Source organism: Mauremys reevesii, linkage group 12 (assembly GCF_016161935.1).
Source record: "Mauremys reevesii isolate NIE-2019 linkage group 12, ASM1616193v1, whole genome shotgun sequence".
In the NCBI taxonomy this organism is placed as follows: Eukaryota; Metazoa; Chordata; order Testudines; family Geoemydidae; genus Mauremys; species Mauremys reevesii.
The window spans coordinates 28,092,022-28,113,785 of NC_052634.1; the positions used below are offsets into that span (position 1 = coordinate 28,092,022).

Sequence of the window (21,764 nt, forward strand, 5' to 3'; positions counted from 1 at the left end):
GATGTCCTTTCTGCTGTCCCTGCTGTGGAAAGACAGAGGCAGAGGTGGTTTTGAATCTCTTCAAATTGTTGTGAGTGCTGCAGTTGCTCACCCTAAGCTTATGCCGTTAGATCTCTTTCACGGTGTATTTTAGCCCTGAAAGGTAAAAGGTGTGTTGTGAGGGAGTGAGGTAGCAAACGTTAGTTGCAGAGGTGGTGCATGTCCACGGAAGTTGTGTGCCCCCGTCTAAGAGTCCAGGATTTGCATAAACCCACCCACTGACCTGTGACTAACAATCTCACTCTGCTAACTTTTCCAGCAAAACAGGCCAAAGAAAGTGTTTGCAGCGCTGTACCACAGCCCCGGTGCTCTTTCGGTTCCTTCCCAAAGAACTTTCCCTCCATAGCAGTCCAGTTCCTTGCTGTTGCTTGGCCAACCACTGCATGCATGTGCTATACCGTATGCCCTGAGCTGATTCCCAGCTTTTGTGCTCAATACAGCCTTGCCCGTCCATGTCTCTGTGGCGCAATGGGTCAGCGCGTTCGGCTGTTAACCGAAAGGATGGTGGTTCGAGCCCACCCAGGGACGACGCTAAGCCCATGCTACTTCCTTGCTTCCCTGAGGCCTGTGGGGGGGGAGCCTCAAAGGTCCCATTTTGCTGCCTCAGTGCTTTCAGCCGGTGGTCCAAAGAGCAGGCTGGATGCCATTCAGAAACCCATCTGCCAGCAGCCATGCCGGAGGCTCAGGCTTAATCCTCAAAGCCGAGCACAAAACTTTCAGCCGGGAACGTTTCGCTCCTTCCCGCCTCCGCCCAAGCGGCAAGGGAGAAGCGAAGGAGACAGGCCGGCTCAAAGACGCCTCCCACTTCCCTGTACGCTGTGCAAAGCTCTTGGCCTGCCTCATGCCTCGTCAGGAAAGCGCGGCCATGCGGCCCAAGCCTGAGTCACGTCCGCGGCCTGGCCCGCCCCGCCCCGGCTGACGGCGCGCAGAGCCACGCGAGTCAATGGCAGGTCGAGTTGGGAGCCTGGGCTCTTTCCCGTGACAGCCACACACACAGCGCTGCCCAGCGCCCGAGCCTCCCTCGTGTTCTCCCGCAGCCGCCTGCCGGTGTGGGTGGGAAAAGGGGACCAGGAAGCACTGCAGCCTCATTCCAGGACAGGAGGCCCTCGCCACACCCAGGCCTGCCTCTTGCCTTCAGCCCAGGCAGCCAGAGGTGCCAGGGAGCTCCCTGGCAGGCCGCCGCTTTGCCTCAGCCATCTCTTGCCTCATGGCCTAGGCTCTTGGGGCTCTGCTGGTCACCGGCTCGCTTGAAGGCCCAGAGGGAAAAGAAACAAGCGCACGCGTAGCAGAGGATGGTTTCGATCCATCGACCTCTGGGTTATGGGCCCAGCACGCTCCTGCTGCGCCACTCTGCTGTTTCTTCACACTCTCCCCCCTGCCACCTATCTGCCACTATCCGGATTAGTGCCTTACACGCCCTCGCTCTGGCACGCAGATGCGCAGGCTGCTAGGCAGCTGCCCTGGTCACAGGATTTTACAGCTAGCTTCTACAGGGTAAAAAGGATCTAGTTGGGGTTTGGACCCCATTGGGAGCTGGGTAGCTGAGTGCCGGAGACGGGAGCACTTCTTAAACTGTTTTCAGTTACGCTTGTGGGGGACGAGGTTCAGCCTTGGATCCGTGTCTGCAGCAGGCAAGCACCTCTGGCTCAATCGCCCCCCGCCGTATTAGCAGACTAAAACGCGGCGCGAACGCACACGCCTTGCAAAGAGGAGCCGGGATCTCGAACAAAAGTCAGCATTTTATTAAGATGAGGTTCAAAGAAAAAAAAAGTGTACGGTACAGAGTTTCGCGTAGAAGTTTCTGGTGCTCAGGGAACAACGTACAGCTTACCCAAGGGGTACAAAGTTCGGTTTAAAATGGGGTGGCGTAAGGAATACATAATCTGCAATAGCCCTGACTGGGGGTAAAAGGTTAACGTACAGACACTGAGTTAGGAGGGTATGTTGTCCATATGAGGGCTACGTTCGGGTGTGGAGTATAACGAGCGGCTACGACGATGAGGATGGATTGACCCGCGTTAGATGAGTTTTAACGTTCGGTGTTTGGGAATCTTTGCCACAATCTAGTTGAAGCAGGGTCAGTATGAAGTCTACCCTGCCATCTGTTGGTGATCTGTCGTCAAGGCCTTTTGGGGCTGATGTCATTTGCATGGTTACACCCACCCCGGATTGCATGATGGGAGTGCTTGTCCAAACGGTCATTTCAGCTGCTGCGGGTTCCCCAGTCTCTTTGTTATTGGGGCAGGAGTAATCCAGTGTATTTTCCTGTTGATTTTGGATCAAGGACAGAGTAACTGTACCTGGCATTTGAGGCCTGAGAGCGTCACCCTCACCTGAAAAGTACTCACCATTTAGGGGTATGGGTTCCTAACGGCAGCACGTGGAGGGAGGTAGAAATGGATGTTTGTTGGCCTCTTGCAGGTGCTGCTGATGTCCTTTCTGCTGTCCCTGCTGTGGAAAGACAGAGGCAAAGGTGGTTTTGAATCTCTTCAAATTGTTGTGAGTGCTGCAGTTGCTCACCCTAAGCTTATGCCGTTAGATCTCTTTCACGGTGTATTTTAGCCCTGAAAGGTAAAAGGTGTGTTGTGAGGGAGTGAGGTAGCAAACGTTAGTTGCAGAGGTGGTGCATGTCCACGGAAGTTGTGTGCCCCCGTCTAAGAGTCCAGGATTTGCATAAACCCACCCACTGACCTGTGACTAACAATCTCACTCTGCTAACTTTTCCAGCAAAACAGGCCAAAGAAAGTGTATGCGAGCGCTGTACCACAGCCCCGGTGCTCTTTTCGGTTCCTTCCCAAAGAACTTTCCCTCCATAGCAGTCCAGTTCCTTGCTGTTGCTTGGCCAACCACTGCATGCATGTGCTATACCGTATGCCCTGAGCTGATTCCCAGCTTTTGTGCTCAATACAGCCTTGCCCGTCCATGTCTCTGTGGCGCAATGGGTCAGCGCGTTCGGCTGTTAACCGAAAGGATGGTGGTTCGAGCCCACCCAGGGACGACGCTAAGCCCATGCTACTTCCTTGCTTCCCTGAGGCCTGTGGGGGGGGAGCCTCAAAGGTCCCATTTTGCTGCCTCAGTGCTTTCAGCCGGTGGTCCAAAGAGCAGGCTGGATGCCATTCAGAAACCCATCTGCCAGCAGCCATGCCGGAGGCTCAGGCTTAATCCTCAAAGCCGAGCACAAAAACTTTCAGCCGGGAACGTTTCGCTCCCTTCCCGCCTCCGCCCAAGCGGCAAGGGAGAAGCGAAGGAGACAGGCCGGCTCAAAGACGCCTCCCTCCCACTTCCCTGTACGCTGTGCAAAGCTCTTGGCCTGCCTCATGCCTCGTCAGGAAAGCGCGGCCATGCGGCCCAAGCCTGAGTCACGTCCGCGCCTGGCCCGCCCCGCCCCGGCTGACGGCGCGCAGAGCCACGCGAGTCAATGGCAGGTCGAGTTGGGAGCCTGGGCTCTTTCCCGTGACAGCCACACACACAGCGCTGCCCAGCGCCCCGAGAGCCTCCCTCGTGTTCTCCCGCAGCAGCCGCCTGCCGGTGTGGGTGGGAAAAGGGGACCAGGAAGCACTGCAGCCTCATTCCAGGACAGGAGGCCCTCGCCACACCCAGGCCTGCCTCTTGCCTTCAGCCCAGGCAGCCAGAGGTGCCAGGGAGCTCCCTGGCAGGCCGCCGCTTTGCCTCAGCCATCTCTTGCCTCATGGCCTAGGCTCTTGGGGCTCTGCTGGTCACCGGCTCGCTTGAAGGCCCAGAGGGAAAAGAAACAAGCGCACGCGTAGCAGAGGATGGTTTCGATCCATCGACCTCTGGGTTATGGGCCCAGCACGCTCCCGCTGCGCCACTCTGCTGTTTCTTCACACTCTCCCCCCTGCCACCTAGCTGCCACTATCCGGATTAGTGCCTTACACGCCCTCGCTCTGGCAGGCAGATGCGCAGGCTGCTAGGCAGCTGCCCTGGTCACAGGATTTTACAGCTAGCTTCTACAGGGTAAAAAGGATCTAGTTGGGGTTTGGACCCCATTGGGAGCTGGGTAGCTGAGTGCCGGAGACGGGAGCACTTCTTAAACTGTTTTCAGTTACGCTTGTGGGGGACGAGGTTCAGCCTTGGATCCGTGTCTGCAGCAGGCAAGCACCTCTGGCTCAATCGCCCCCCGCCGTATTAGCAGACTAAAACGCGGCGCGAACGCACACGCCTTGCAAAGAGGAGCCGGGATCTCGAACAAAAGTCAGCATTTTATTAAGATGAGGTTCAAAGAAAAAAAAAGTGTACGGTACAGAGTTTCGGCGTAGAAGTTTCTGGTGCTCAGGGAACAACGTACAGCTTACCCAAGGGGTACAAAGTTCGGTTTAAAATGGGGTGGCGTAAGGAATACATAATCTGCAATAGCCCTGACTGGGGGTAAAAGGTTAACGTACAGACACTGAGTTAGGAGGGTATGTTGTCCATATGAGGGCTACGTTCGGGTGTGGAGTATAACGAGCGCTACGACGATGAGGATGGATTGACCCGCGTTAGGTGAGTTTTAACGTTCGGTGTTTGGGAATCTTTGCCACAATCTAGTTGAAGCAGGGTCAGTATGAAGTCTACCCTGCCATCTGTTGGTGATCTGTCGTCAAGGCCTTTTGGGGCTGATGTCATTTGCATGGTTACACCCACCCCGGATTGCATGATGGGAGTGCTTGTCCAAACGGTCATTTCAGCTGCTGCGGGTTCCCCAGTCTCTTTGTTATTGGGGCAGGAGTAATCCAGTGTATTTTCCTGTTGATTTTGGATCAAGGACAGAGTAACTGTACCTGGCATTTGAGGCCTGAGAGCGTCACCCTCGCCTGAAAAGTACTCACCATTTAGGGGTATGGGTTCCTAACGGCAGCACGTGGAGGGAGGTAGAAATGGATGTTTGTTGGCCTCTTGCAGGTGCTGCTGATGTCCTTTCTGCTGTCCCTGCTGTGGAAAGACAGAGGCAAAGGTGGTTTTGAATCTCTTCAAATTGTTGTGAGTGCTGCAGTTGCTCACCCTAAGCTTATGCCGTTAGATCTCTTTCACGGTGTATTTTAGCCCTGAAAGGTAAAAGGTGTGTTGTGAGGGAGTGAGGTAGCAAACGTTAGTTGCAGAGGTGGTGCATGTGCCACGGAAGTTGTGTGCCCCCGTCCAAGAGTCCAGGATTTGCATAAACCCACCCACTGACCTGTGACTAACAATCTCACTCTGCTAACTTTTCCAGCAAAACAGGCCAAAGAAAGTGTATGCGAGCGCTGTACCACAGCCCCGGTGCTCTTTTCGGTTCCTTCCCAAAGAACTTTCCCTCCATAGCAGTCCAGTTCCTTGCTGTTGCTTGGCCAACCACTGCATGCATGTGCTATACCGTATGCCCTGAGCTGATTCCCAGCTTTTGTGCTCAATACAGCCTTGCCTGTCCATGTCTCTGTGGCGCAATGGGTCAGCGTTCGGCTGTTAACCGAAAGGATGGTGGTTCGAGCCCACCCAGGGACGACGCTAAGCCCATGCTACTTCCTTGCTTCCCTGAGGCCTGTGGGGGGGGAGCCTCAAAGGTCCCATTTTGCTGCCTCAGTGCTTTCAGCCGGTGGTCCAAAGAGCAGGCTGGATGCCATTCAGAAACCCATCTGCCAGCAGCCATGCCGGAGGCTCAGGCTTAATCCTCAAAGCCGAGCACAAAAACTTTCAGCCGGGAACGTTTCGCTCCCTTCCCGCCTCCGCCCAAGCGGCAAGGGAGAAGCGAAGGAGACAGGCCGGCTCAAAGACGCCTCCTCCCACTTCCCTGTACGCTGTGCAAAGCTCTTGGCCTGCCTCATGCCTCGTCAGGAAAGCGCCATGCGGCCCAAGCCTGAGTCACGTCCGCGGCCTGGCCCGCCCGCCCGGCTGACGGCGCAGAGCCACGCGAGTCAATGGCAGGTCGAGTTGGGAGCCTGGGCTCTTTCCCGTGACAGCCACACACAGCGCTGCCCAGCGCCCGAGAGCCTCCTCGTGTTCTCCCGCAGCCGCCTGCCGGTGTGGGTGGGAAAAGGGGACCAGGAAGCACTGCAGCCTCATTCCAGGACAGGAGGCCCTCGCCACACCCAGGCCTGCCTCTTGCCTTCAGCCCAGGCAGCCAGAGGTGCCAGGGAGCTCCTGGCAGGCCGCCGCTTTGCCTCAGCCATCTCTTGCCTCATGGCCTAGGCTCTTGGGGCTCTGCTGGTCACCGGCTCGCTTGAAGGCCCAGAGGAAAAGAAACAAGCGCACGCGTAGCAGAGGATGGTTTCGATCCATCGACCTCTGGGTTATGGGCCCAGCACGCTCCGCTGCGCCACTCTGCTGTTTCTTCACACTCTCCCCTGCCACCTAGCTGCCACTATCCGGATTAGTGCCTTACACGCCCTCGCTCTGGCAGGCAGATGCGCAGGCTGCTAGGCAGCTGCCCTGGTCACAGGATTTTACAGCTAGCTTCTACAGGGTAAAAGGATCTAGTTGGGGTTTGGACCCCATTGGGAGCTGGGTAGCTGAGTGCCGGAGACGGGAGCACTTCTTAAACTGTTTTCAGTTACGCTTGTGGGGACGAGGTTCAGCCTTGGATCCGTGTCTGCAGGCAAGCACCTCTGGCTCAATCGCCCCCGCCGTATTAGCAGACTAAAGCGGCGCTGACGCACACGCCTTGCAAAGAGGAGCCGGGATCTCGAACAAAAGTCAGCATTTTATTAAGATGAGGTTCAAAGAAAAAAAGTGTACGGTACAGAGTTTCGCGTAGAAGTTTCTGGTGCTCAGGAACAACGTACAGCTTACCCAAGGGTACAAAGTTCGGTTTAAAATGGGGTGGCGTAAGGAATACATAATCTGCAATAGCCTGACTGGGGTAAAAGGTTAACGTACAGACACTGAGTTAGGAGGGTATGTTGTCCATATGAGGGCTACGTTCGGGTGTGGAGTATAACGAGCTACGACGATGAGGATGGATTGACCCGCGTTAGGTGAGTTTTAACGTTCGGTGTTTGGGAATCTTTGCCACAATCTAGTTGAAGCAGGGTCAGTATGAAGTCTACCCTGCCATCTGTTGGTGATCTGTCGTCAAGGCCTTTTGGGGCTGATGTCATTTGCATGGTTACACCCACCCCGGATTGCATGATGGGAGTGCTTGTCCAAACGGTCATTTCAGCTGCTGCGGGTTCCCCAGTCTCTTTGTTATTGGGGCAGGAGTAATCCAGTGTATTTTCCTGTTGATTTTGGATCAAGGACAGAGTAACTGTACCTGGCATTTTGAGGCCTGAGAGCGTCACCCTCGCCTGAAAAGTACTCACCATTTAGGGTATGGGTTCCTAACGGCAGCAGGTGGAGGGAGGTAGAAATGGATGTTTGTTGGCCTCTTGCAGGTGCTGCTGATGTCCTTTCTGCTGTCCCTGCTGTGGAAAGACAGAGGCAGAGGTGGTTTTGAATCTCTTCAAATTGTTGTGAGTGCTGCAGTTGATCACCTAAGCTTATGCCGTTAGATCTCTTTCACGGTGTATTTTAGCCCTGAAAGGTAAAAGGTGTGTTGTGAGGGTGAGGTAGCAAACGTTAGTTGCAGAGGTGGTGCATGTGCCACGGAAGTTGTGTGCCCCCGTCCAAGAGTCCAGGATTTGCATAAACCCGCCCACTGACCTGTGACTAACAATCTCACTCTGCTAACTTTTCCAGCAAAACAGGCCAAAGAAAGTGTATGCGAGCGCTGTACCACAGCCCGGTGCTCTTTCGGTTCCTTCCCAAAGAACTTTCCCTCCATAGCAGTCCAGTTCCTTGCTGTTGCTTGGCCAACCACTGCATGCATGTGCTATACCGTATGCCCTGAGCTGATTCCCAGCTTTTGTGCTCAATACAGCCTTGCCCGTCCATGTCTCTGTGGCGCAATGGGTCAGCGCGTTCGGCTGTTAACCGAAAGGATGGTGGTTCGAGCCCACCCAGGGACGACGCTAAGCCCATGCTACTTCCTTGCTTCCCTGAGGCCTGTGGGGGGGGAGCCTCAACGGTCCCATTTTGCTGCCTCAGTGCTTTCAGCCGGTGGTCCAAAGAGCAGGCTGGATGCCATTCAGAAACCCATCTGCCAGCAGCCATGCCGGAGGCTCAGGCTTAATCCTCAAAGCCGAGCACAAAAACTTTCAGCCGGGAACGTTTCGCTCCTTCCCGCCTCCGCCCAAGCGGCAAGGGAGAAGCGAAGGAGACAGGCCGGCTCAAAGACGCCTCCCTCCCACTTCCCTGTACGCTGTGCAAAGCTCTTGGCCTGCCTCATGCCTCGTCAGGAAAGCGCGGCCATGCGGCCCAAGCCTGAGTCACGTCCGCGGCCTGGCCCGCCCCGCCCCGGCTGACGGCGCGCAGAGCCACGCGAGTCAATGGCAGGTCGAGTCGGGAGCCTGGGCTCTTTCCCCTGACAGCCACACACACAGCGCTGCCCAGCGCCCCGAGAGCCTCCCTCGTGTTCTCCCGCAGCAGCCGCCTGCCGGTGTGGGTGGGAAAAGGGGACCAGGAAGCACTGCAGCCTCATTCCAGGACAGGAGGCCCTCGCCACACCCAGGCCTGCCTCTTGCCTTCAGCCCAGGCAGCCAGAGGTGCCAGGAGCTCCTGGCAGGCCGCCGCTTGCCTCAGCCATCTCTTGCCTCATGGCCTAGGCTCTTGGGGCTCTGCTGGTCACCGGCTCGCTTGAAGGCCCAGAGGAAAAGAAACAAGCGCACGCGTAGCAGAGGATGGTTTCGATCCATCGACCTCTGGGTTATGGGCCCAGCACGCTCCGCTGCGCCACTCTGCTGTTTCTTCACACTCTCCCCCCTGCCACCTAGCTGCCCCTATCCGGATTAGTGCCTTACACGCCCTCGCTCTGGCAGGCAGATGCGCAGGCTGCTAGGCAGCTGCCCTGGTCACAGGATTTTACAGCTAGCTTCTACAGGGTAAAAGGATCTAGTTGGGGTTTGGACCCCATTGGGAGCTGGGTAGCTGAGTGCCGGAGACGGGAGCACTTCTTAAACTGTTTTCAGTTACGCTTGTGGGGGACGAGGTTCAGCCTTGGATCCGTGTCTGCAGCAGGCAAGCACCTCTGGCTCAATCGCCCCCCGCCGTATTAGCAGACTAAAACGCGGCGCGAACGCACACGCCTTGCAAAGAGGAGCCGGGATCTCGAACAAAAGTCAGCATTTTATTAAGATGAGGTTCAAAGAAAAAAAGTATACGGTACAGAGTTTGGCGTAGAAGTTTCTGGTGCTCAGGGAACAACGTACAGCTTACCCAAGGGTACAAAGTTCGGTTTAAAATGGGGTGGCGTAAGGAATACATAATCTGCAATAGCCTGACTGGGGTAAAAGGTTAACGTACCGACACTGAGTTAGGAGGGTATGTTGTCCATATGAGGGCTACGTTCGGGTGTGGAGTATAACGAGCGGCTACGACGATGAGGATGGATTGACCCGCGTTAGGTGAGTTTTAACGTTCGGTGTTTGGGAATCTTTGCCACAATCTAGTTGAAGCAGGGTCAGTATGAAGTCTACCCTGCCATCTGTTGGTGATCTGTCGTCAAGGCCTTTGGGGCTGATGTCATTTGCATGGTTACACCCACCCCGGATTGCATGATGGGAGTGCTTGTCCAAACGGTCATTTCAGCTGCTGGTTCCCAGTCTCTTTGTTATTGGGGCAGGAGTAATCCAGTGTATTTTCCTGTTGATTTTGGATCAAGGACAGAGTAACTGTACCTGGCATTTGAGGCCTGAGCGCGTCACCCTCGCCTGAAAAGTACTCACCATTTAGGGGTATGGGTTCCTAACGGCAGCACGTGGAGGGAGGTAGAAATGGATGTTTGTTGGTCTCTTGCAGGTGCTGCTGATGTCCTTTCTGCTGTCCCTGCTGTGGAAAGACAGAGGCAGAGGTGGTTTTGAATCTCTTCAAATTGTTGTGAGTGCTGCAGTTGATCACCCTAAGCTTATGCCGTTAGATCTCTTTCACGGTGTATTTTAGCCCTGAAAGGTAAAAGGTGTGTTGTGAGGGAGTGAGGTAGCAAACGTTAGTTGCAGAGGTGGTGCATGTGCCACGGAAGTTGTGTGCCCCCGTCCAAGAGTCCAGGATTTGCATAAACCCGCCCACTGACCTGTGACTAACAATCTCACTCTGCTAACTTTTCCAGCAAAACAGGCCAAAGAAAGTGTATGCGAGCGCTGTACCACAGCCCCGGTGCTCTTTTCGGTTCCTTCCCAAAGAACTTTCCCTCCATAGCAGTCCAGTTCCTTGCTGTTGCTTGGCCAACCACTGCATGCATGTGCTATACCGTATGCCCTGAGCTGATTCCCAGCTTTGTGCTCAATACAGCCTTGCCCGTCCATGTCTCTGTGGCGCAATGGGTCAGCGCGTTCGGCTGTTAACCGAAAGGATGGTGGTTCGAGCCCACCCAGGACGACGCTAAGCCCATGCTACTTCCTTGCTTCCCTGAGGCCTGTGGGGAGCCTCAACGGTCCCATTTGCTGCCTCAGTGCTTTCAGCCGGTGGTCCAAAGAGCAGGCTGGATGCCATTCAGAAACCCATCTGCCAGCAGCCATGCCGGAGGCTCAGGCTTAATCCTCAAAGCCGAGCACAAAAACTTTCAGCCGGAACGTTTCGCTCCTTCCCGCCTCCGCCCAAGCGGCAAGGGAGAAGCGAAGGAGACAGGCCGGCTCAAAGACGCCTCCTCCCACTTCCCTGTACGCTGTGCAAAGCTCTTGGCCTGCCTCATGCCTCGTCAGGAAAGCGGCCATGCGGCCCAAGCCTGAGTCACGTCCGCGGCCTGGCCCGCCCGCCCGGCTGACGGCGCGCAGAGCCACGCGAGTCAATGGCAGGTCGAGTTGGGAGCCTGGGCTCTTTCCCGTGACAGCCACACACACAGCGCTGCCCAGTGCCCCGAGAGCCTCCCTCGTGTTCTCCCGCAGCAGCCGCCTGCCGGTGTGGGTGGGAAAAGGGGACCAGGAAGCACTGCAGCCTCATTCCAGGACAGGAGGCCCTCGCCACACCCAGGCCTGCCTCTTGCCTTCAGCCCAGGCAGCCAGAGGTGCCAGGAGCTCCTGGCAGGCCGCCGCTTTGCCTCAGCCATCTCTTGCCTCATGGCCTAGGCTCTTGGGGCTCTGCTGGTCACCGGCTCGCTTGAAGGCCCAGAGGAAAAGAAACAAGCGCCGCGCGTAGCAGAGGATGGTTTCGATCCATCGACCTCTGGGTTATGGGCCCAGCACGCTCCCGCTGCGCCACTCTGCTGTTTCTTCACACTCTCCCCCCTGCCACCTAGCTGCCACTATCCGGATTAGTGCCTTACACGCCCTCGCTCTGGCAGGCAGATGCGCAGGCTGCTAGGCAGCTGCCCTGGTCACAGGATTTTACAGCTAGCTTCTACAGGGTAAAAAGGATCTAGTTGGGGTTTGGACCCCATTGGGAGCTGGGTAGCTGAGTGCCGGAGACGGGAGCACTTCTTAAACTGTTTTCAGTTACGCTTGTGGGGGACGAGGTTCAGCCTTGGATCCGTGTCTGCAGCAGGCAAGCACCTCTGGCTCAATCGCCCCCCGCCGTATTAGCAGACTAAAACGCGGCGCGAACGCACACGCCTTGCAAAGAGGAGCCGGGATCTCGAACAAAAGTCAGCATTTTATTAAGATGAGGTTCAAAGAAAAAAAAAGTGTACGGTACAGAGTTTCGGCGTAGAAGTTTCTGGTGCTCAGGGAACAACGTACAGCTTACCCAAGGGGTACAAAGTTCGGTTTAAAATGGGGTGGCGTAAGGAATACATAATCTGCAATAGCCCTGACTGGGGTAAAGGTTAACGTACAGACACTGAGTTAGGAGGGTATGTTGTCCATATGAGGGCTACGTTCGGGTGTGGAGTATAACGAGCGGCTACGGCCCGATGAGGATGGATTGACCAGCGTTAGGTGAGTTTTAACGTTCGGTGTTTGGGAATCTTTGCCACAATCTAGTTGAAGCAGGGTCAGTATGAAGTCTACCCTGCCATCTGTTGGTGATCTGTCGTCAAGGCCTTTTGGGGCTGATGTCATTTGCATGGTTACACCCACCCCGGATTGCATGATGGGAGTGCTTGTCCAAACGGTCATTTCAGCTGCTGGGTTCCCCAGTCTCTTTGTTATTGGGGCAGGAGTAATCCAGTGTATTTTCCTGTTGATTTTGGATCAAGGACAGAGTAACTGTACCTGGCATTTGAGGCCTGAGGCGTCACCCTCGCCTGAAAAGTACTCACCATTTAGGGGTATGGGTTCCTAACGGCAGCACGTGGAGGGAGGTAGAAATGGATGTTTGTTGGCCTCTTGCAGGTGCTGCTGATGTCCTTTCTGCTGTCCCTGCTGTGGAAAGACAGAGGCAGAGGTTTTGAATCTCTTCAAATTGTTGTGAGTGCTGCAGTTGATCACCCTAAGCTTATGCCGTTAGATCTCTTTCACGGTGTATTTTAGCCCTGAAAGGTAAAAGGTGTGTTGTGAGGAGTGAGGTAGCAAACGTTAGTTGCAGAGGTGGTGCATGTGCCACGGAAGTTGTGTGCCCCCGTCCAAGAGTCCAGGATTTGCATAAACCCACCCACTGACCTGTGACTAACAATCTCACTCTGCTAACTTTTCCAGCAAAACAGGCCAAAGACAGTGTATGAGCGCTGTACCACAGCCCCGGTGCTCTTTTCGGTTCCTTCCCAAAGAACTTTCCCTCCATAGCAGTCCAGTTCCTTGCTGTTGCTTGGCCAACCACTGCATGCATGTGCTATACCGTATGCCCTGAGCTGATTCCCAGCTTTTGTGCTCAATACAGCCTTGCCCGTCCATGTCTCTGTGGCGCAATGGGTCAGCGCGTTCGGCTGTTAACCGAAAGGATGGTGGTTCGAGCCCACCCAGGGACGACGCTAAGCCCATGCTACTTCCTTGCTTCCCTGAGGCCTGTGGGGGGGGAGCCTCAAAGGTCCCATTTGCTGCCTCAGTGCTTTCAGCCGGTGGTCCAAAGAGCAGGCTGGATGCCATTCAGAAACCCATCTGCCAGCAGCCATGCCGGAGGCTCAGGCTTAATCCTCAAAGCCGAGCACAAAACTTTCAGCCGGGAACGTTTCGCTCCCTTCCCGCCTCCGCCCAAGCGGCAAGGGAGAAGCGAAGGAGACAGGCCGGCTCAAAGACGCCTCCCTCCCACTTCCCTGTACGCTGTGCAAAGCTCTTGGCCTGCCTCATGCCTCGTCAGGAAAGCGCGGCCATGCGGCCCAAGCCTGAGTCACGTCCGCGGCCTGGCCCGCCCCGCCCCGGCTGACGGCGCGCAGAGCCACGCGAGTCAATGGCAGGTCGAGTTGGGAGCCTGGGCTCTTTCCCGTGACAGCCACACACACAGCGCTGCCCAGTGCCCCGAGAGCCTCCCTCGTGTTCTCCCGCAGCAGCCGCCTGCCGGTGTGGGTGGGAAAAGGGGACCAGGAAGCACTGCAGCCTCATTCCAGGACAGGAGGCCCTCGCCACGCCCAGGCCTGCCTCTTGCCTTCAGCCCAGGCAGCCAGAGGTGCCAGGGAGCTCCCTGGCAGGCCGCCGCTTTGCCTCAGCCATCTCTTGCCTCATGGCCTAGGCTCTTGGGGCTCTGCTGGTCACCGGCTCGCTTGAAGGCCCAGAGGGAAAAGAAACAAGCGCACGCGTAGCAGAGGATGGTTTCGATCCATCGACCTCTGGGTTATGGGCCCAGCACGCTCCCGCTGCGCCACTCTGCTGTTTCTTCACACTCTCCCCCCTGCCACCTAGCTGCCACTATCCGGATTAGTGCCTTACACGCCATCGCTCTGGCAGGCAGATGCGCAGGCTGCTAGGCAGCTGCCCTGGTCACAGGATTTTACAGCTAGCTTCTACAGGGTAAAAAGGATCTAGTTGGGGTTTGGACCCCATTGGGAGCTGGGTAGCTGAGTGCCGGAGACGGGAGCACTTCTTAAACTGTTTTCAGTTACGCTTGTGGGGGACGAGGTTCAGCCTTGGATCCGTGTCTGCAGCAGGCAAGCACCTCTGGCTCAATCGCCCCCCGCCGTATTAGCAGACTAAAACGCGGCGCGAACGCACACGCCTTGCAAAGAGGAGCCGGGATCTCGAACAAAAGTCAGCATTTTATTAAGATGAGGTTCAAAGAAAAAAAAAGTGTACGGTACAGAGTTTCGGCGTAGAAGTTTCTGGTGCTCAGGGAACAACGTACAGCTTACCCAAGGGTACAAAGTTCGGTTTAAAATGGGGTGGCGTAAGGAATACATAATCTGCAATAGCCTGACTGGGGTAAAAGGTTAACGTACAGACACTGAGTTAGGAGGGTATGTTGTCCATATGAGGGCTACGTTCGGGTGTGGAGTATAACGAGCGGCTACGGCGATGAGGATGGATTGACCCGTTAGGTGAGTTTTAACGTTGGTGTTTGTGAATCTTTGCAACAATCTTGTTGAAGATTGGTCAGTATGTAGTCTACACTGCCTTCTGTTGGTTATCTGTCGTCAAGGCCTTTTGGGGCTGATGTCATTTGCATGGTTACACCCACCCGGATTGCATGATGGGAGTGCTTGTCCAAACGGTCATTTCAGCTGCTGCGGGTTCCCCAGTCTCTTTGTTATTGGGGCAGGAGTAATCCAGTGTATTTTCCTGTTGATTTTGGATCAAGGACAGAGTAACTGTACCTGGCATTTGAGGCCTGAGAGCGTCACCCTCGCCTGAAAAGTACTCACCATTTAGGGGTATGGGTTCCTAACGGCAGCACGTGGAGGGAGGTAGAAATGGATGTTTGTTGGCCTCTTGCAGGTGCTGCTGATGTCCTTTCTGCTGTCCCTGCTGTGGAAAGACAGAGGCAGAGGTGGTTTTGAATCTCTTCAAATTGTTGTGAGTGCTGCAGTTGATCACCTAAGCTTATGCCGTTAGATCTCTTTCACGGTGTATTTTAGCCCTGAAAGGTAAAAGGTGTGTTGTGAGGAGTGAGGTAGCAAACGTTAGTTGCAGAGGTGGTGCATGTGCCACGGAAGTTGTGTGCCCCCGTCCAAGAGTCCAGGATTTGCATAAACCCACCCACTGACCTGTGACTAACAATCTCACTCTGCTAACTTTTCCAGCAAAACAGGCCAAAGAAAGTGTATGCGAGCGCTGTACCACAGCCCCGGTGCTCTTTTCGGTTCCTTCCCAAAGAACTTTCCCTCCATAGCAGTCCAGTTCCTTGCTGCTTGGCCAACCACTGCATGCATGTGCTATACCGTATGCCCTGAGCTGATTCCCAGCTTTTGTGCTCAATACAGCCTTGCCCGTCCATGTCTCTGTGGCGCAATGGGTCAGCGCGTTCGGCTGTTAACCGAAAGGATGGTGGTTCGAACCCACCCCGGGACGACGCTCAGCCCATGCTACTTCCTTGCTTCCCTGAGGCCTGTGGGGGCCTCAAGGTCCCATTTTGCTGCCTCAGTGCTTTCAGCCGGTGGTCCAAAGAGCAGGCTGGATGCCATTCAGAAACCCATCTGCCAGCAGCCATGCCGGAGGCTCAGGCTTAATCCTCAAAGCCGAGCACAAAAACTTTCAGCCGGAACGTTTCGCTCCTTCCGCCTCCGCCCAAGCGGCAAGGGAGAAGCGAAGGAGACAGGCCGGCTCAAAGACGCCTCCCCCACTTCCCTGTACGCTGTGCAAGCTCTTGGCCTGCCTCATGCCTCGTCAGGAAAGCGCGGCCATGCGGCCCAAGCCTGAGTCACGTCCGCGGCCTGGCCCGCCCCGCCCCGGCTGACGGCGCGCAGAGCCACGCGAGTCAATGGCAGGTCGAGTTGGGAGCCTGGGCTCTTTCCGTGACAGCCACACACACAGCGCTGCCCAGTGCCCGAGAGCCTCCTCGTGTTCTCCCGCAGCAGCCGCCTGCCAGTGTGGGTGGGAAAAGGGGACCAGGAAGCACTGCAGCCTCATTCCAGGACAGGAGGCCCTCGCCACACCCAGGCCTGCCTCTTGCCTTCAGCCCAGGCAGCCAGAGGTGCCAGGGAGCTCCTGGCAGGCCGCCGCTTGCCTCAGCCATCTCTTGCCTCATGGCCTAGGCTCTTGGGGCTCTGCTGGTCACCGGCTCGCTTGAAGGCCCAGAGGAAAGAAACAAGCGCACGCGTAGCAGAGGATGGTTTCGATCCATCGACCTCTGGGTTATGGGCCCAGCACGCTCCGCTGCGCCACTCTGCTGTTTCTTCACACTCCCCCTGCCACCTAGCTGCCACTATCCGGATTAGTGCCTTACACGCCCTCGCTCTGGCAGGCAGATGCGCAGGCTGCCAGGCAGCTGCCCTGGTCACAGGATTTTACAGCTAGCTTCTACAGGGTAAAAGGATCTAGTTGGGGTTTGGACCCCATTGGGAGCTGGGTAGCTGAGTGCCGGAGACAGGAGCACTTCTTAAACTGTTTTCAGTTACGCTTCTGGGGACGAGGTTCAGCCTTGGATCCGTGTCTGCAGCAGGCAAGCACCTCTGGCTCAATCGCCCCGCCGTATTAGCAGACTAAAACGCGCGCGAACGCACACGCCTTGCAAAGAGGAGCCGGGATCTCGAACAAAGTCAGCATTTTATTAAGATGAGGTTCAAAGAAAAAAAAATTATGCGGTACAGAGTTTCAGCGTAGAAGTTTCTGGTGCTCAGGAACAATGTACAGCTTACCCAAGGGTACAAAGTTCGGTTTAAAATGGGGTGGCGTAAGGAATACATAATCTGCAATAGCCTGACTGGGTAAAAGGTTAACGTACAGACACTGAGTTAGGAGGGTATGTTGTCCATATGAGGGCTACGTTCGGGTGTGGAGTATAACGGCGGCTCACGACGATGAGGATGGATTGACCCGCGTTAGGTGAGTTTGAACGTTCGGTGTTTGGGAATCTTTGCCACAATCTAGTTGAAGCAGGGTCAGTATGAAGTCTACCCTGCCATCTGTTGGTGATCTGTCGTCAAGGCCTTTTGGGGCTGATGTCATTTGCATGGTTACACCCACCCCGGATTGTATGATGGGAGTGCTTGTCCAAACGGTCATTTCAGCTGCTGCGGGTTCCCCAGTCTCTTTGTTATTGGGGCAGGAGTAATCCAGTGTATTTTCCTGTTGATTTTGGATCAAGGACAGAGTAACTGTACCTGGCATTTGAGGCCTGAGGCGTCACCCTCGCCTGAAAAGTACTCACCATTTAGGGTATGGGTTCCTAACGGCAGCACGTGGAGGAGGTAGAAATGGATGTTTGTTGGCCTCTTGCAGGTGCTGCTGATGTCCTTTCTGCTGTCCCTGCTGTGGAAAGACAGAGGCAGAGGTGGTTTTGAATCTCTTCAAATTGTTGTGAGTGCTGCAGTTGCTCACCCTAAGCTTATGCCGTTAGATCTCTTTCACGGTGTATTTTAGCCCTGAAAGGTAAAAGGTGTGTTGTGAGGGAGTGAGGTAGCAAACGTTAGTTGCAGAGGTGGTGCATGTCCACGGAAGTTGTGTGCCCCCGTCTAAGAGTCCAGGATTTGCATAAACCCACCCACTGACCTGTGACTAACAATCTCACTCTGCTAACTCTTCCATAAAAATTTTTCTGCCAGGTTCTCATTCAGCACTATATTCCTATCAACTTCAGCTTTTAAGTACCATCAGAGTCCACCTGCTTCAGTAAACTAAAATTTTTACCTATTTGCTAAAGATTTTAGGTGTATGCTATAACTCGCTATTTGTAATAGGATAATAATTAATTCTATTTTTAAACTCAAGAGAGAAGAAAACCATAAAATGTGCATTTAGAGAGTTCAAAAGAATCCCATGGTGCTAAACACATATATTTATTTTCAATCTTTCTTAAATTGCTATTCTTTGGAACCCATGTCCCTTGTCTAACGATTTTTATGTAGGTTCGGGTGAGTCCGGAAATCATGAACTGCTAAGTACCGTCCTGGTGTCCTTGATTCATATATCCAGGATTACTACACTTTATTTTTTTCTGCCCTAATAAGAAAGTGTTTGGGGATCCCACAGCAGCCAAAATCACCATTTGGACAAGCACCCCCATCATGCAATGCGGAGTGGGTGTGACCATGCACATTAGCAACCAAAGGCCTTTACAACACATCACCAACAGATGGCAGAGTAGAGTTCATTCTGACTCTGCTTACATCCTCCCCACAGCCAAGAATTGGTGGTCTTGATAAATCACACTCCCTATTATACCAGCTCATTGGTATTGAATGCTGAAGTTATGGCTAGCAAAAGTACCCACCCATCTCTGCCCTGTAGCATCCAGCTTAGCCCTTGTTAACACATAAGTCAGTGGATTGTTCTCTGTACATACCTGAAACTGAGCACCAGTCAAGTAGTCTCAAAATTTCTCAATGATGGCCCATTTCAAGGCCAAGAACTGCAGCTGGTGGATGGGATAACGAATTTCCCTATCAGACAGTCCTCAGCTGGCAAAGGCCACAGATTTACATTTACCTTCCACTTCCTGGTAGGAGAGTGCTCCCAGACCCTCCAAACTGGCATCAGCATGCAGGATACTGTTTGTTTGGTCAGCAAGGACTAGGACTGGCACATGAATCAGGCAAATAATGATTTCCCGTAAAGCCCTGTCACATGTCTCATCCCGCCATGTCCCCAATAGAGAGGAGAGGAGCCCCTCCCCTGTCCCCTGCCAGCGGTACTAGATCTGTGGGAGCAGATATCCATGATCCAGCCCAGATGAGCAAGAGCTGCTGGGGAGAAAAGTTTTTTTCTCAGTCCAAGCTCACCAGAGTTGATATTGCAGCGGTGGAGAGATATTTTTCACCTGGTATTTAGATGCTCTGATGAGAGGGAGCAGGCAAAAGATTTTTCTTCTCCTTGTATTTCAAACTCTCCATCCCCCCACCACTTTGTGCTCTAGTCTGATCTCTTTTTAATGTCTCCAGGGCTGTTTTTAGCCATAGGTAGCCGTCTAGGGCACCACTAGGTCTGGAGGCACTGCTCTGATGGGAGCTTGGACAGATGGGAAGCAGTGAAGCATGTAAGAGCAGGATGTTGGGTCCTAGAGAGAGCTGAATGCAGCACAGTCTGAGAGAGGGGATTGGCTGCTGGGGTCTCTGGGAAGGGGCGGGGGTAGGGGTTGGGGAAGGAGCTCACCTGTGGGTACGTCTACACTACGGGACTATTCCGAATTTGCATAAACGGGTTTTGTAAAACAGATTGTATAAAATCCAGTGCGCGCAGCCACACTAAACACATTAAATCGGTGGTGTGTGTCCACGGTCCGAGGCTAGCATCGACTTCTGGAGCGTTGCACTGTGGGTAGCTATTCCGTAGCTATCCCATAGTTCCCGCAGCCTCCCCCGCCCCTTGGAATTTCTGGGTTGAGATCCCAGTGCCTGATGAGGCAAAAATCATTGTCGCGGGTGGTTCTGGGTAAATGTCGTCAGTCACTCCTTCCTCTGGGAAAGCAACGGCAGACAAGCATTTCGTGGCTTTTTTCCCTGGATTGCCCTGGCAGATGCCATAGCATGGTAATCATGGAGCCTGTTTGCCTTTTGTGACTGTCACCGTATGTGTACTAGATGCCGCTGACAGAGGCGATTCAGCAGCGCTACACAGCAGCATGCTTTTGCTTTTGCATGACAGCAGAGATGGTTATTAGCCATACTGCACCATCTACCAATCCATAAATTGGTAAAAAGATGATCATGGTTACCAGTCCTTTTGCACTGCTTCCTCTGTTGCTGTTATAAGTGTCTCTGGCTGCTCTTAGCCAGGGGTGCAAAAACCAAAATGGGGAATGATTCCCTGAGTCAATTTTTCCTTTTTGGTATCTAAAAATAGAATCAGTCCTGTCTAGAATTTGGGCAAGTGTACTAGAGAACTACTGTATCATAGAACCAGAGAGCACAGCTGCTCTGTGTCAGATCCAGCAGAAATTATGAGCTGTATGCTATTCACAGGGGGTGCTCCTGCAACAACCCCACCTGTTCATTCCATTCTTCCCCCAGCCTTCCTGGGCTACCATAGCATTGTCCCCCCACTTGTGTGATGACGTCATAAGGAATGCAGGACTAAGACACAGTGACTTGTTAGTGAGAAATGAGTGGGAGGCAGTCTCCAGCTGCTATGATAGTCCAGACAGAACAGTAAGGAGTGTGGAGAAGAGGAGCCCAGCATCCTTCTGCTAGTCCAGGGGCAATTGAATCTCTTCTTTACACATGAAGAGGGGGGTGTTGCTATGATGATGATGGTTATCAACCATACTGCACCATCTGCCAGGAAAAATTAGGGCCAGGTGTCCTTGATTGATCTAACTGATGCTAATCAGCATGGTTACCAGTCCTTGTGCACTGCCCCATGTGCCAACAGGCTGATGATGAGAACAGGTACCAGTCATGTTGCACCATCAACCACCCATGGTGGGGAGCAAGGAGGTTGGTGTTGAGTGCTGCAGCACCGCATCTATCTGCAGCATTCAGTAAAGATAGGGTGACATGTTAAAGAGTCAAGAGAGGATTTTTTTCCCTTTCACTTCTGGAGGTGGGTGGGGGGGTGCGTAAATTGCCGAGCTATGCCCTGACCCACTGCGGACACTGTGTTTGACCCTAGAAGCATTTGGAGCTCAACCAAGAATGCAAATACTTTCGGAGACTGCAGGAACTGTGGGATAGCTTGAGTCCTCAATCCATGGCGTCCATTTGATTCTTTGGCTTTCCGTTAAACATCACGCAGCAGTGCGCTGAGCCCCTGCTATGGCGTCTGTCTGGAGATTTTTTTAAAATGATTTTGAATTTCGTCTTCTGTAACGGAGCACTGATAGAACAGATTTGCCTGCCCTTACAGCGATCACATCCGCATGGTCCATGCGGGAGCTCTTTCTTTATTTTGATTTTTAACTGCATCGCCACACGTGCTGATCGGAGCTCCATGCTAGGCAAACAGGAAATATTCAAAAGTTCGCGGGGCTTTTCCTGTCTACCTGACCACTGCATCCGAGTTCAGATTGCTGTCCAGAGCGGTCAGTGGTGCACTGTGGGATACCGCCCGGAGGCCAATACCGTCGATCTGCGGCCACACTAACCCTAATCCGATATGGTAATACCGATATTAGCGCTACTCCTCGTTAGGGAGGAGTACAGAAACTGTTTAAAGAGCCCTTTATACCGATATAAAGGGCCTCTCAGTATGGACGGGTGTGGCGTTAAATCGGTTTTATGCTCCTAAAACCGGTTTAAATGCCTAGTGTAGACCAGGCCTGTGAGTGTTAATCTTTGTCCCCACCCCTGCTGAGGTGAGGTGAGGCAGGCTCTGCGGCTCTGGAACCAGTATCCTTTGTTGGCCCCCCTAACATCCATTCTTCTCCCGCCCTGCCCCATGGAGCACCCCCTCCTTTCTCCCTCCTCCCCAGGAGCATCCCTCTCTCTCTCCCCTCCCTCCCCTCCGTCAGGGCTGGGTTGGGTGAGGTGCTGGGGGGTAGGTGGGGGGAGGAGGCTGCCTACCTGCTGAGGAATGAAAGTGAAAGTAACTCACTTCCTGGCAGTGAGCCAGGATTGGAATTTCACAGGGGGCTGGACTGGGATTAGCCAGATGTGTGAAAAATCAGGATGGGGGTTGGGGTAGGGTGAGCAGATATCCCTATTTTATAGGGCTAGTCCCAATTTTGGGGTCTTTTTCTTATATAGGCTCCTTTTACCCCCCCCATCCCCACCCCCTGTCCTGATTTTTCACACTTGCTGTCTGGTCACTCTAGGTGGGGGTAATTGGTGCCTATATAAGACAAAGCCCCAAATATCGGGACTGGCCCTATAAAATCAGGACATCTGG

The 21,764-nt window shown here is 54.0% G+C and overlaps 9 non-coding genes across 9 annotated transcripts; 6 read left to right on the plus strand and 3 right to left on the minus strand.

Moving 5' to 3' along the window:
- The first annotated feature begins 493 nt into the window (after positions 1–493).
- On the plus strand, positions 494–567 carry TRNAN-GUU. Its single transcript has one exon. It is a non-coding gene; the product is annotated as a tRNA-Asn (tRNA).
- Positions 568–2,963: 2,396 nt separating this feature from the next.
- TRNAN-GUU lies at positions 2,964–3,037 on the plus strand. The gene has a single exon. It is a non-coding gene; the product is annotated as a tRNA-Asn (tRNA).
- A 766-nt stretch (positions 3,038–3,803) lies between these two features.
- TRNAM-CAU lies at positions 3,804–3,875 on the minus strand. Its single transcript has one exon. It is a non-coding gene; the product is annotated as a tRNA-Met (tRNA).
- A 4,009-nt stretch (positions 3,876–7,884) lies between these two features.
- Positions 7,885–7,958, plus strand: TRNAN-GUU. Its single transcript has one exon. It is a non-coding gene; the product is annotated as a tRNA-Asn (tRNA).
- A 2,384-nt stretch (positions 7,959–10,342) lies between these two features.
- On the plus strand, positions 10,343–10,423 carry TRNAN-GUU. The gene has a single exon. It is a non-coding gene; the product is annotated as a tRNA-Asn (tRNA).
- A 752-nt stretch (positions 10,424–11,175) lies between these two features.
- Positions 11,176–11,247, minus strand: TRNAM-CAU. Its single transcript has one exon. It is a non-coding gene; the product is annotated as a tRNA-Met (tRNA).
- A 1,562-nt stretch (positions 11,248–12,809) lies between these two features.
- TRNAN-GUU lies at positions 12,810–12,883 on the plus strand. Its single transcript has one exon. It is a non-coding gene; the product is annotated as a tRNA-Asn (tRNA).
- Positions 12,884–13,648: 765 nt separating this feature from the next.
- On the minus strand, positions 13,649–13,720 carry TRNAM-CAU. Its single transcript has one exon. It is a non-coding gene; the product is annotated as a tRNA-Met (tRNA).
- A 1,559-nt stretch (positions 13,721–15,279) lies between these two features.
- On the plus strand, positions 15,280–15,353 carry TRNAN-GUU. Its single transcript has one exon. It is a non-coding gene; the product is annotated as a tRNA-Asn (tRNA).
- Positions 15,354–21,764: the final 6,411 nt, after the last annotated feature.